Here is a 13,431-nt window from a genome sequence, read left to right as displayed (position 1 = left end):
AGTATTTAAACTGCTACAGCCTACAGGCTAGATAGTAATTTAAAATAAAAGTTACATTATTAATGGTTACTATGTGCAGTGATGCATCAATATGGTTACTACAAGAGGTGATGTATCAATATGTGTTAATTGGCTTGATGGTGGTTAATCATTTCACAACATATACATCAAATTATCAAATTATCATGTTGTATACCTTAATATATAAGATTTTTATTTGTCAATTATATCTCAAAGCTTAAAAAATAAAAATAAATAAAAGCTACATTAACTGTTGAAAAAAATAACATTAGGGGAGGAGAGATAGACTATCAGAAAAAAGATTAGTCATGCATTAATAATTGTTGAAGTTAGGAAACCACTGGGGTTCATTATACCATTTACTTTTATAAATGCTTGAAATTTTGCATTAAAAAGTTTTTTTAGGGAATTCCCTGGCGGTCCAATGGTTAGGACTCCATGCTTTCACTGCTGAGGCCTGGGTTCAATCCCTGGTCAGGGAACTAAGATTCCACAAGCCTCGCAGTGTGGTCACCAAAAAAAAAAAAAAAAAAAAAAAAAGTTAAATAAAACCTTTTCAAGTACCCCAATTAAAAAAAAAAAAACTCACCAAGACTTCCCATTTTACTTAAAAATAAAACTCCTTTATCAGTCCTACAAAGTTTTGAAATACCTTTGCTCTTAGTTCCTTCTATCTTGGAACTCTTTCCTCACCTCTTTCATTTGGCTCGTTCATTTTCATTCTTCAGTTTTGGTTTGTCACCTCCTCAGAGAAGCCTTTCCTGACCATCTCTAAGTTCCTCTATTACCTCTATTGTAGCACCCTATTTTATTCTCTTCCTAACATATCACAATCTTTCAATATTCTATTTATGTGTTTATTTGTTTATTTTCTACCCAAGGCTCCTTAAACTGCATGAGAGCAGGGACCTTGCCTCTCACAGTCACTGAGTTGTATTCTTCGTACTTGGCACATAACATATACTCAATAGTTATTTGTTGAATGTTAAACTAATAACCCAATACTGGGCATTATCTTATTGTTGAACATTTAATATATCAAAGCCTTACAGAGAACCTACTGTTTGCAAGGCTTCAGGTAAAACATATGCATATCTGAAGTGAGAGGATACGTGATACAATGTAAATTAAATAGAATTAAAATTAAAAAAGAAAAAACTCTTCCAAAGGCTACTGAAAACAGTAAATAAATATTATTTAAGAAGACTAAGTTTTTTCCCCAGAGACTTCATTTAGAAACAGAAATAAGAGTGTTCTGATATAGTAGTACCTTCTCTAGATAAAGATGTATAAACAAAGGGGTCCCCCAAGGATTAATGCTGAAACCTATCACAAGTAACATTTTTATAAATTATCTAGAAAAAACTGTCTAGTGACATCTTCCCAGTTTGCAGATGACTCTAAAGCAGTAGCTAGAAATATGATGGTACAAAGTTGTGTGTTGAGAAATGTGGAAAATAGCTTCCATGTAGACAAAAATAAGGTAATGCAGTAATGGAAAAATAGTCCAAATTATAATTATTAGATGATGAGCTCTAAAGCTACCTGTTACAATACAAGAAAAGGGTTTCAGAGTCCCTGGACTTATGCTGAATACAGCTACAAAAAGGCAACAAAATGCTGGCTGTTATTATGAAGGCTTTGAAAACACAGAACACATTATCCTGCCCTTGTACAAACCAAAGCGTATCTGTACCTAGAATAAAATGTGCAGTTGTGGCCATCATAGCACAAAAAACGTAAAATAGATATACAAGGCCTAGAAAGGTATTCCAAAAGACCAAAGGACAGAGGAGCTTATGTATGCATACATATTTTTTAATATAGATATAGATATATAAAGGACACATTAGTATGAAACAAAAAGGGTGTGAAATGGTAGAGACTGCATCAAATCTTAGAAGTTACAATGTAGTTAGAAGTCTAAAGAAACAATAAAATATATTTTAAAAAAATTTTTTAACACAGGTTTTAGAATCAGAAAGACAGTTTTATGTAGAAAAAGGGAAGGGAAGGGGTAAGAGGAAGGGAAAGGAAGTGGAGGGAGGAAAGAATTGAGTTCTAATCCCAGTAGGTTTAGCTATGTGACAGTGCGCATGTTGCTTAATTTCTTCGAGCCTCGCTTTTCTCATCTGTAAATAACTAATTTGAAGGATGGCTGTGAGGATAGAAATATGCACAATGCCTGACACATAGTATACACTTACTACTTTTACTAGAACTAATAAAAAGTAATAGTTTACTGCCCAATCCAGTGTATAAAGTAATAAAACTCATTACTCAGATGGGGAGTACAGAATGTAAGAAAAAATAATTCCAAGATAGTCTAGATAAATTCATAGGCAACATTTCCATAAGAACCTCCTTCCTAAGAGAAATTATAAACTTTGGGCAACATAGCCCTAAATTCTGAAGTTGACATTTTCATCCCTTTCCCACAGCAGCAGAATTATGGGCTAGACAGATGACATATCCAACCAAACATGCCATTGATTGTCTTAATTTATAACAACTGTTAATATTATTTGAGCAATGGACTAAGTAATGATGTCATTTAATCCTTCTAAAATCCTTTGAGATATGCTCCATATTTTACAGTAAAATTAGCCAGGTCCCCATCTTTACAGATGAGAAAACTGAAGCTAAGAGATTCATTGCCTAAGGGTACATACAGAGCTAGTAAGTGGAGGAGCATACATTTGAAAACAGATGGACTGACCCCAGAATCTATACTCATAACCACAGAAACTAACTGCCTCCTACTTTGCAAGAAATGTTGGGTGTTGGGTATGCAAGAATGAGGTGAGTGATGAAGGGGTGTACAGTTTGCCTGATGAGTCCAGCCCAGCCAAGGTCACACTGCCAGGTAGATACTCAGATTTAGGGTGGCCACAAGCATGAACACTGAAATAATAAGAACTGATTAATGAGGATGTGAGAAACCTAATATAAGAAGGGAAGCCTCGGACTTCCCTGGTGGCGCAGTGGTTAAGAATCTGCCTGCCATTGAAGGGGATATGGGTTCGAGCACTGGTCTGGGAAGATCCCACATGCCACAGAGCAACTAAGTCCGTGCGCCACAACTACTGAGCCTGCGTGCCACAACTACTGAAGCCTGTGTGCCTAAAGCCCTGCTCCGCAACAAGAGAAGCCACGGCAATGAGAAGCCCGTGCACTGCACCGCAACAAAAAGTAGCTCCCGCTTGCTGCAACTAGAGAAAACCTGCACCCAGCAACAAAGACCCAACACAGCCAAAAATAAATTAAAAAAAAAAAAAAAGTAGGGAAGCCTAAAAATCCCTAAACTGTGGTCTCGGCCATGGTAAACAAAGTGCAGAGAAAGAGGAAAAGATATCAAAATGCTAACTAGTGAGATTATGAGTGATTCTTATCCTCTGCTTCATATTTTTTGAATTTGGCTTTTTTTTTAAAACAAAGAGCACTCGTTATTTTCATAATTGGAAAAAGGCAGAAATAAAAATAAATCTGAGGAACTTTCATGCTTTATTCACTTCTAATTGTGTAATTTGTTGCAATGATCATGTATTACTTTTGTAATTTCAAAGCGATTTTAAAAACAAATACATCTACTATATTAGAAAAAGTAAATTACATGCAAATACCAAAGCAAAAAAAAAAAAAAGGATGTGATGTAAGAATTAGCAAATGAGCAGTTGTAGTTTGTTGGAAAGAACTCTAGATATGCACCAAAAGGCTCGGGTTGATACTGATATACACATCAACATGGATTAGATTAATCTCAAAAACTTTACGTTGAACAGAAGAATTCAGACACAAGTGTGCATATTGTTATGAGTGAAGAACAGGAAAAATTAATATGTGAGGATAGAAATCACAACAGTGGTTGCCTATAAGATAGCAGGAACTGACTGGAAGGGGGTATGAGGGAACTTTGGAAGGTTATGGAAACAATCTATCTCTTGATTGGGTATTGGCCACACATGTCTTTACATTTGTCAAAATGCATCTAATTATATACTTGCATTTTTATGCATTCTACCGTATGTAAATCTTACCTTTAAAAAAATCTCATAAAAAAAAAAGACAGGGTTGGGCTTCCCTGGTGGCGCAGTGGTTGAGAATCTGCCTGCCGATGCAGGAGACACGGGTTCGTGCCCCGGTCCGGGAAGATCCCACGTGCCGCGGAGCGGCTGGGCCCGTGAGCCATGGCCGCTGAGCCTGCGCGTCCGGAGCCTGTGCTCCGCAACGGGAGAGGCCACAACAGTGAGAGGCCTGCGTACAGCAAAAAAAAAAAAAAAAAAAAAAAAAAAGACAGGGTTCAATCTCAAATCTGTTATTTATTAGTTGAGTGACTTTAAGGAAGTTACTTAACCTCTCTGAGCCTGTTTATCTGTATAAAATGTAGCTTACTGGGAGTTCCCTGGTGGTCCAGTGGTTAAGACTCCGAGCTCTTGAAGCAGGGGGCCCGGATTCGATCCCTGGTCAGGGAACTAGATCCCAAATGCCACAACTAAAGATCCCGCATGCCGCAACTGAAAGATTCCCGCATGTCGCAAGGAAGAACCCATGTGCCACAACTAAGACACAGCACAGCCAAATAAATAAATAAATATTTTTAAATGCAGCATAACATAATTTATCTCAATGCTGGGGACTGACTGTAACAATACATATCACTGTGCTTTGCAAATTATCACCCAATGAATGTTGAAGGAACTTTAAAGGTAAAAAGGGGGCAAAGTTGGTCTTATACTTCTCATAATTCCACAAATGGCTTTGTATGAGGAAAACTATTCTTTAAAGACTAGCAGTATTCTAAAAAGGGAAATTTACTTACAGTTCTCAATTGTGAATGGAAGGGAACATCATGGACATGACCTAAGACCTCCTTCTACACAGTTAAAAACAATTACTCAAGATACGATTTGAAGGAAGCTTTCTAGACTGAGGACTTGCTAGAACAATGGCATAATCACAGGAGAAAAAGGTCAATTCTAAATACGTGAGAGTAAAAGAATTGCTCATTACTTTACTATGTCAATTACAAAATTTAAATGTCCCTGTAAGCCACATCATAAATAAGTGTGTAAGTATGTATGTGTGCATATACACACATATTCACTCAAACTGGAACTGAGTTGAACCACTGCTGCTTCCCAAAAGGGCCTCTATATTCTAAAAGTAAAAGACGTGGACTTCCTGGGTGGCGCAGTGGTTAGGAATCTGCCTGCCAATGCAGGGGACACAGGTTCAAGCCCTGGTCCGGGAAGATCCCACATGCTGCAGAGCAACTAAGCCCATGCACCAAAAACTACTGAGCCTATGCTCTAGAGCCCATGAGCCGCAGCTACTGATTCCGCGTGCCGCAACTACTGAGGCCTGAGCGCCTAGAGCCCATGCTCCACAACAAGAGAGGCCACTGCAGTGAGAAGCCTGCACACCTCAAAGAAGAGCAGCCCCCCACTCGCCGCAACTAGAGAAATCCCACGTGCAGCAACAAAGACCCGACGCAGCCAAAAATAAATAAATTTAAAAGTAAGAAACTTGGGCTTCCCTGGTAGCGCAGTGGTTGAGAGTCCGCCTGCCAATGCAGGGGACATGGGTTTGTGCCTGGGTTCGGGAAGGTCCCACATGCCGCTGAGCGGCTAGGCCCGTGAGCCATGGCCGCTGAGCCTGCGTGTCCGGAGCCTGTGCTCCGCAACGGGAGAGGCCACAACAGTGAGAGGCCCGCGTACCGAAAAAAAAAAAAAAAAAAAGAAAGAAAGAAACTTAATCTGGTTCAACTAGAATTAATCTTATAACTAAGAGACTATGTCTCGAGCTTTTCCATATTTTACCAGAAAAGAAAAACACAGGCAAAGTTTAATAGCCTCTCCCATCAACCTCAAACTGCTTTTCTTTTATTAGTGTATAGAAATCATGATGGAGACCAAAGTTTTCTGAGGTACTTCTATATCTGAACATTATTTCCTCTGCAAGCATTCAACAATTCTTGTTTCTATTCTTCTCTTTTCTAATTCAATTCTGTTTGGTTCCTAAGTTAAGAAGTGTGTCTCACTTGCATAAATGGTAACTATTCTGAGATACCATTCATAACTATACATTTGAATTCTCTAGAGTACTATTCATAACTTCAAATGGAACGGGAAAAAAAACACTCATTCAACTTCACTTTAATGGTGACTAAGACATGAATGATTATGTTATATTGTAGAAGGCTGGCCAAAGGAGTGAAGTTCCCCAGTGTTACTACTAATCTGTCATCATTTTATGAATGCCCACTGGGACCAAGGACCACTGCCTTGACCAATCTACCTATCACAAAAAATACTGAGCTTAGAAAAACATGATCATTTGCTAAACATGTTTTTTAGAGTTATAAAGTATCTATGTAGGAACACTAAAAGATATATTATATCTTAGCCATGAAGCTCAAAAGTTAGCTGAGAAGAATCCTGACAAGTCCTGGCAAGTTCTCTATAAAACCAATGCTGGTTATTCTTTAGGTGTTAAACAGCTTTTCTGAGAAAAGCTGAGTCTTTTATTCAAGGTAGTAATATTCTAGTAGTTCTTTACTCCACCTAATCAGTGGTGGAAACTGAATTTACAAAAATCTGTGTAAATAATTCAGCTGTCTGTACTGCTCTAATATATTTAAACCAAATAAAACAAAATTTAGACAGAAAAAAAAATAATGGTGCTTTTTTGATTTTTTTTTTTTTTTTTGCGGTACGCGGGCCTCTCACTGCTGCGGCCCCTCCCATTGCGGAGCACAGGCTCCCGACGCGCAGGCCCAGAGGCCATGGCCCACGGGCCCAGCCCCTCCGCGGCACGCGGGACCCTCCCGGACCCGGGCACGAACCCGTGCCCCCTGCACCGGCAGGCGGACTCTCAACCACTGCGCCACCAGGAAAGCCAAATGGTGCTTTTTTAAGGCTGTCACCTGCTGATTTCCCTCATTTTTCTTTCTTATCCAAAAGTCAGAGACAAGAGACTGTATAACCAGAAAGAACGAATGAACGGATAGTACACACGTGAGGACATCTACACTTATTTCCCTCTATAAACCCACTACCCCTACCCTTGACATAGTTTTCAACAGGGGGCAATTCTGCTCCCCGAAGGACATTTGACAATATCTGGAGACATTTTTGGTTGTCACAGCTGGGGTGGGGGTTGGGGCGGTGATACTAGGTAGTGGGTAAAGGTCAGGGATACTGCTAAATATCCTACAATGCACAGCACAGCCAATCACAATACAGGATACTATCCAGCCCAAATGTCAACAGTACCGAGGATGAGAAACCCTACCCCAAGGCCCAACAAAGACCTACATCTCAATAAATGTTTGTTGATCTGAACTGAAAAGTAAAGACCATGAACTGGAAGAAAGAGAAGCCTACAAGAATGAAGCAGAAGACAGAGGCCTAAATTAAACATTACTAGAATCTATTTTGCCTTTATTGGGACTTCCCTTGGCAGTTGGGTGGTTAAGACTCTTCACTTCCAAAGCAGGAGGCACGGGTTCAACCCCTGGTCGGGGAACTAAGATCCCACATGCCACATGGCCAAAAAAAAGCCTTTATTGTGTGTTGCACACCAGTCATACAAAAATGAACAATACAGCCCAGTCCTTATGGAGCTCATTATTAGGTAGGGGAAAGAGTTTTATAATTTGTCTGATATCTGATTTGACAGTATCTGATATGGGCTTCCCTGGTGGTGCAGTGGTTGAGAGTCCGCCTGCCGATGCAGGGGACACGGGTTTGTGTCCCTGTCCGGGAGGATCCCACATGCCATGGAGCAGCTGGGCCCGTGAGCCATGGTCGCTGGGCCGGTGCGTCCGGAGCCTGTGCTCCGCAGCGGGAGAGGCCACAGTGGTGAGAGGCCCACGTACCACAAAAAAAAAAAAAAAAAAAAAAAAAAAAAAAAAAAAAAAAAAAAAAAAAATCTGATAAATGCTTTAATGAAGGAGAAGACATACAAGGGAGTCACTCAACTTTTCCTAGGAATGATTCATGGAACAGATGACATCTTAGTTCAGTTCTGAAGGATGAGTAGGAAGCATCTTATTTTACAACTTATATGCCTCTTTTCAAACAAAGAGCCATTCATTTCTTCAGCCAACAAAAACTATGGAACACCAATTATGTTCCATATATTGTGTTATGTGTTGGAGACACAGTCAAATTATAACTTTCCATTTCTTCCCTTGACATTTCTGGTGCCCAGCAGCCTACCTCTCCAACCTAAATCCCCAAGAATTCTTTCAATTTAGCAACTATCACCCCAACCAATAAAACTTTCAGTTGCCTGTTGACAAGACTGTATTCAATCTTGCCTAGATCACAAAGTCAGGGTGGTTATGCTGGCAGAGTAACTAGCAATGAACTGACTATGGATCCAGATCTGCCAACTGTTGGATGTGTGTTGGTATCCTGGAAAGCCATTTTACTTTATAAAAAGTCTGGGTCCTCTTCCACCCTACCCAATTCATGCCAGAACCAATAGCAAATTAAACAATATATATTTATTGAACACCTACCATGTGCTTACCTCAATGGTTCTCAACCCTGGTTGTTTACTGACAAAGGAGTTCCCAGATAATGGTAAATTCTGATGCAACAAGTCTGATGCCCTGGCCTTTAGGCGTTAAAGAATACAAAAGAAGTGTAAAATACAGTTCTTGTGTTGAAGAGCTCATCCACAGTCACAACAGAGTAACTTGTAATAGTATGTTTGTTCACTAATTTGTAACCCTTTTGCAATATTATCAATCCTTATGAAACAAAAGAAACTGAGGTAGTCTGGATAACAACTGCTCTTATTCCCCAGTCCAGTGACACACCAACTGCACCTGCAACTCCTGATATACTATTCCATACCCCTTCTATCTCCCAGACAGTGAAAGTACCATTCTCAGGAACTATGGAGATAACCCAGGTAGGAAGATGAACTGAGGCCCTCAAAAGAGGTGGTTGTTTGTCCTGAAGACCAGAATCTGTCAAATTCATGCTGTCAAGGGCCTTATTTTAAAGAGAAGAAATAGAGGGACTTCCCTGGTGGTGGGTGCAGTGGTTAAGAATCCGCCTGCCAATGCAGAGGACATGGGTTCGAGCCCTGGTCCAGGAAGATCCCATACACCACAGAGCAACTAAGCCCGTGCGCCACAACTACTGACCCTGTGCTCTAGAGCCCGCGAGCCCCAACTACTGAGCCCACGTGCCACAACTACTGAAGCCTGCATACCTAGAGCCCATGTTCCGCAACAAGAGAAGCCACCGCAATGAGAAGCCTGTGCACCACACTGCAACAAAGACCCAACACAGCCAAAAATAAGTAAATAAATAAATTTATAGGAAAGAAAGAGAAGGGAGGGAGGGAGGGAAGAAACAAGGACTTCCCCGGTGGTCCAATGGTTAAGAATCCACCTTCCAATTCAGGGGATGCGGGTTCAGCCCCTGGTTGGAGAACTAAGATCCCACATGCCGTGGGGCAACTAAGCCCACGCACTCTAGAGCCGTGTGCCACAACTAGAAAGCCTGAGCACCGCAGCTACTGAGCCCGCGCGCCACAACTAGAGAAGACCGCATGTTGCGATGAAAGATCCCACATGCCTCAACTAAGACCTAACGCAGCCAAATGAATAAATATTCTTTAATAAATAAATAAAGAGAAGAAATAATTCTTTAACCTCCAACAATGCCAGTCCACCTCACTCTATAGTTGAAGTGCCCAAGAAAAGAAAAGAGTAGACTGAATTTTTGTAAATTTGCTCCTAGAGGTCCTTGGCCAATTTAAAGAAATCACCCAAATTCATAAGACTGGTAAACTCTAGTTTTTCAAACAGCATACACTTGAAATAAAAAATACTCTAAATATATTTTAGTAAACTCCTTACTAAGATGAACAAATTGTGGAGGCTTAAAAAATTAAAAATTAAAAAATTTTGATCTAAATCTCATCCAACAGCAATGACCTCATACTAAAGACCACCTGGAAGGGAACATCAGCTTTAAAATTGTGCAAACATGAATCTACACATCCTTACCTGATTCATCTGTCTCTGAATTATACGGGAAAAGGTACAGTTCTCTTAACTGCTGTACAAAAATTGATGAGCACAAGACCCTATAAATTACTTTTTAAAAAAAGAGGGCAGGGTGTCATTCAAACATCTAAAACAGGGCCCAATGATGGTATTAAAAGGTAAAATTTGGTACCTAAGGAAAAATGAACATTGGCATATATTAATTAGAATAAGACTGCCACATGAAAGAAAGAAAAATATGTGTCTTCTATGTAATACTGTTTTTAGGATCTGTGACTTTAAAATTAGCTTGGTTTACAATATTTGTCCTTGTAATTGTTATTGTCATCATATAAGTTTTATCCATAAAAGTCCACAATCCCTTAACTTCAATTCCAAAAACCAAAAGGCTATAAAAAACAAGTTTTTCATTATTCATTTGGCGGCAAATCCTGACCTGAAATGACATGAGGCTATATATAGTATTTATTTATCCCAGTTGGTGTGAACATTCTGATGTTTTACTGAAGAAATAGTAATGCGTTTGATTACAAGATGCTGCCCCACACCTTTCTGGGATGTTACATAACATACAGTATACGTGCCAAATTCCTTTTCCAAAATTCAAAAAATTCTAATTTCAGAAGCACAACTGGCCCCAAGATACTGTAGACTGGTACACTAATTAAGACTAAATCTTACATAGAAAATATAACTAATACTGAGAGTGAATGTAGATTTTACATGCAATAAACTAAGTGTCTTAACTATTCACACATACACAATCCGGTAAAATAAAGCATTATAAAGACCTAACAAACGTCAAAATATGAACACACCATTACGTGTTTTTCAGGTGATGGGGACATTTGCATCATGCAATATCTAGATCAATTCCTCTTAGATGGAAATCCACTAATTTAAATCAGTTAAAAAAAAAAAAAAAAACCCAAAGACTACGATTGGTAATTATGTTGAAAGAATCATCCACTAATAACATATTCGGCTCTGATTTTTTTTTAATTATCTCAGAAAGTTTAAGATTTAAAATTCTTTCATTCTAGAATACAACTTCTGAACGTTGAACAAATTACAATTGACTTTTTCTGTGAAAGCAGAGCCTTGGACAGGGGACAGCAACAGAACAGTCCTTAAAGATATTTCAAAGTGAAGAAGAGTTTCACAGTTCTTTCCTTCCTTCCTCCTTCAGTTGCTGCTTTTCTGGTTTTAGAATTTCAAACAAAGAAATACATATTGGCTCCAATGCTAAGAAACGCCCTCTTTCTCAACAACTTCCTCTTCCAATTTTCTTCCCTACCGTTGACATATGAGAACAATACACACTCCCGTCCTACCATTTTGATTAACAAAAAGCTCTGAGGCTTGGAAAAATTAAGGGCTGCAATTTATCTATAGTACCCACTCCAAGACCACAATCTTCACTCATTTAGAAGTCAAATAACAGGGAGCACAAAGAAAGGAGTATTTCACTTAATCAAGAGGCCGGCTATTAAACCTGTCACCCCAGGAATCCAAAGACTTTGGATTGCACTAACAAATGGGAAATTTCTTCCATCCCAGGAAAACTTGGCCTTCTTAGGGAAGAGAAAAAGCTACTGGGCTAGCACCACTCTGAACCAAGAGTCAAGTCCACGCACCAATAGCTGGTGAACTTTCTTCCACAGGCCATGCTGTCAAGATTCAAACTGAGTTCTCTGAGGTTCTGAACCACTTCAAAGTGACTTTTACAATTTAGTAACGGTCCTTTCCAACTCACAGAATGAACAAAGGGGATGTACTTATAATTAACCATCCAGAGATCAAGACCCATCCTGTCTCCATGCCATAAGTCAATTCAAGTGTCTGGGACCGGAACCTGCCCCACATCTGTGACAAAGCAAACTTCCTTTAAGTGGACAATTCCCCCTTGCCCAGTGACTCTCAAAGGAAACACCTTAATGTTGGTAAGCTGTGTACCTTACTGTGTGACCTTGGGCAAGTTACTTAACTCCTCTAAAACTTAGTTTCCTTATGTGTAAATTCTCAAGTAAGGCTGTAAAAATTAAACAAGAACATATGTTTGACGCATAGTAGGAGCACCATAAATGTTCCCCCTCCTCCTCCTCCTAACCCTCCTGAATTCTTTGGGGCCTAAATTTCAATCATAGCCCCAAAAGGCTCCAAGGATTCCTTCCTCTTCTCTGATTGTATGGAGAACTAACTGTATAGAACGTCCCCCATCTCAGAGGCTCTAGGATCCTGGAGGACCAAGACAACCGGACTCCACCTCATCATAACCTAGGGTCCATCCAGAGCCTTCCTCAATGGGCCCCTTTAGCTAACTCTCCTCCTTACTCTGCAGACCATCCTGTACACACACGTACGTACACACGTACGTGTACACACACACACACACACACACACACACACTCCTCTCCTCCACTCTGCAACTTAGGCCAGGGGTCTCAAAGAGCATTTCAACGCCTTCATGGTCCAGATATGGAAACTGAGGCTCCGCCTGGAGAAGAACTTGCCCAAGATCTCAGACTACGTCTGGGATCCAACTCATGTACATCTGCCTGCAAAGCCTTCGTCTTACAAATGGGTAAAACGAGGCCCAGAGAGGGAAGTGACTTGCCCAAGGTCATACAACGAGCTGGTGGCAGAGCTAGGTCAGCTTGGGACACTTTCGCAGCTTCACAGACTCGCGGAGGAGATCTCCGGCACACCTCTCCCTGGGGAGGTGAGTGTATTGTAAGACGCCACCCCGCGCTGACCGCTCACCGGGTCTCTGCCGGTCTGCGGCAGGAGGCGCGGCACGCACTCCCCCAGGACCCTGCGCTGCTTGGGAGGGGCGGCCCGACCAGGCCCGGCGCCTCACGGCTGGCCCAGCCCGCGGGGACTTGATGCTCACCTGGTCTCGCGCGGTCGCCCTCAGCAACAGAAGGGCTGGCCAGCCGGCCGCCCTTCTCCGCACTGGGTCTGTTCTCGCCGGCCGCGTCGCGGGCTGCCACACAACCAGACCCCCCTCAGCGCGCTACGCCCCCAGCCGCGCTAACCCGGCCCGCGTCCGCCATTACGCGATTCCCCGCCCCGGGACGCAGCCACACCCCGCCAAACGCCCTGATTGGCTTTCTGCCCCACTTGCCTGGGGCTTCCGGGCATTCCATTGGCCTGAGTAGAATGTCAGTTAAATAGTTACGCAAACGACGTACTCCAGGGTACTGTCCCGGGAGCTCCACCCGAGCTACTTCCGTAATAGGAGTAAACATCAAGGGGCAAACCAAGTGAAGTGGGGGTGGATTTTAAACTAAACCAACTCCTAAATTCAAAGTAGGAAAATCCCACCTAAGAAAGTGTAAAAACGCGTACAAAGTGTATTGAGAGGCTAATTCGTC

General features: G+C 41.2%; 1 protein-coding gene across 1 annotated transcript in view; it reads right to left on the bottom strand.

Moving 5' to 3' along the window:
- Window positions 1-13,158, bottom strand: part of WASF2 (WASP family member 2) — a 72,132-nt gene extending 58,974 nt beyond the window's left edge. Inside the window, exon 1 of the mRNA XM_059036369.2 lies at window positions 12,948-13,158. The gene's annotated coding sequence lies outside the window, so the exon portion shown is untranslated. The remainder of the gene's footprint in view (window positions 1-12,947) is intronic.
- Window positions 13,159-13,431: the final 273 nt, after the last annotated feature.

This window comes from Kogia breviceps, chromosome 1 (assembly GCF_026419965.1).
Source record: "Kogia breviceps isolate mKogBre1 chromosome 1, mKogBre1 haplotype 1, whole genome shotgun sequence".
Taxonomy (NCBI): Eukaryota; Metazoa; Chordata; class Mammalia; order Artiodactyla; family Physeteridae; genus Kogia; species Kogia breviceps.
This window is presented reverse-complemented; position numbering and strand designations above follow the sequence as displayed.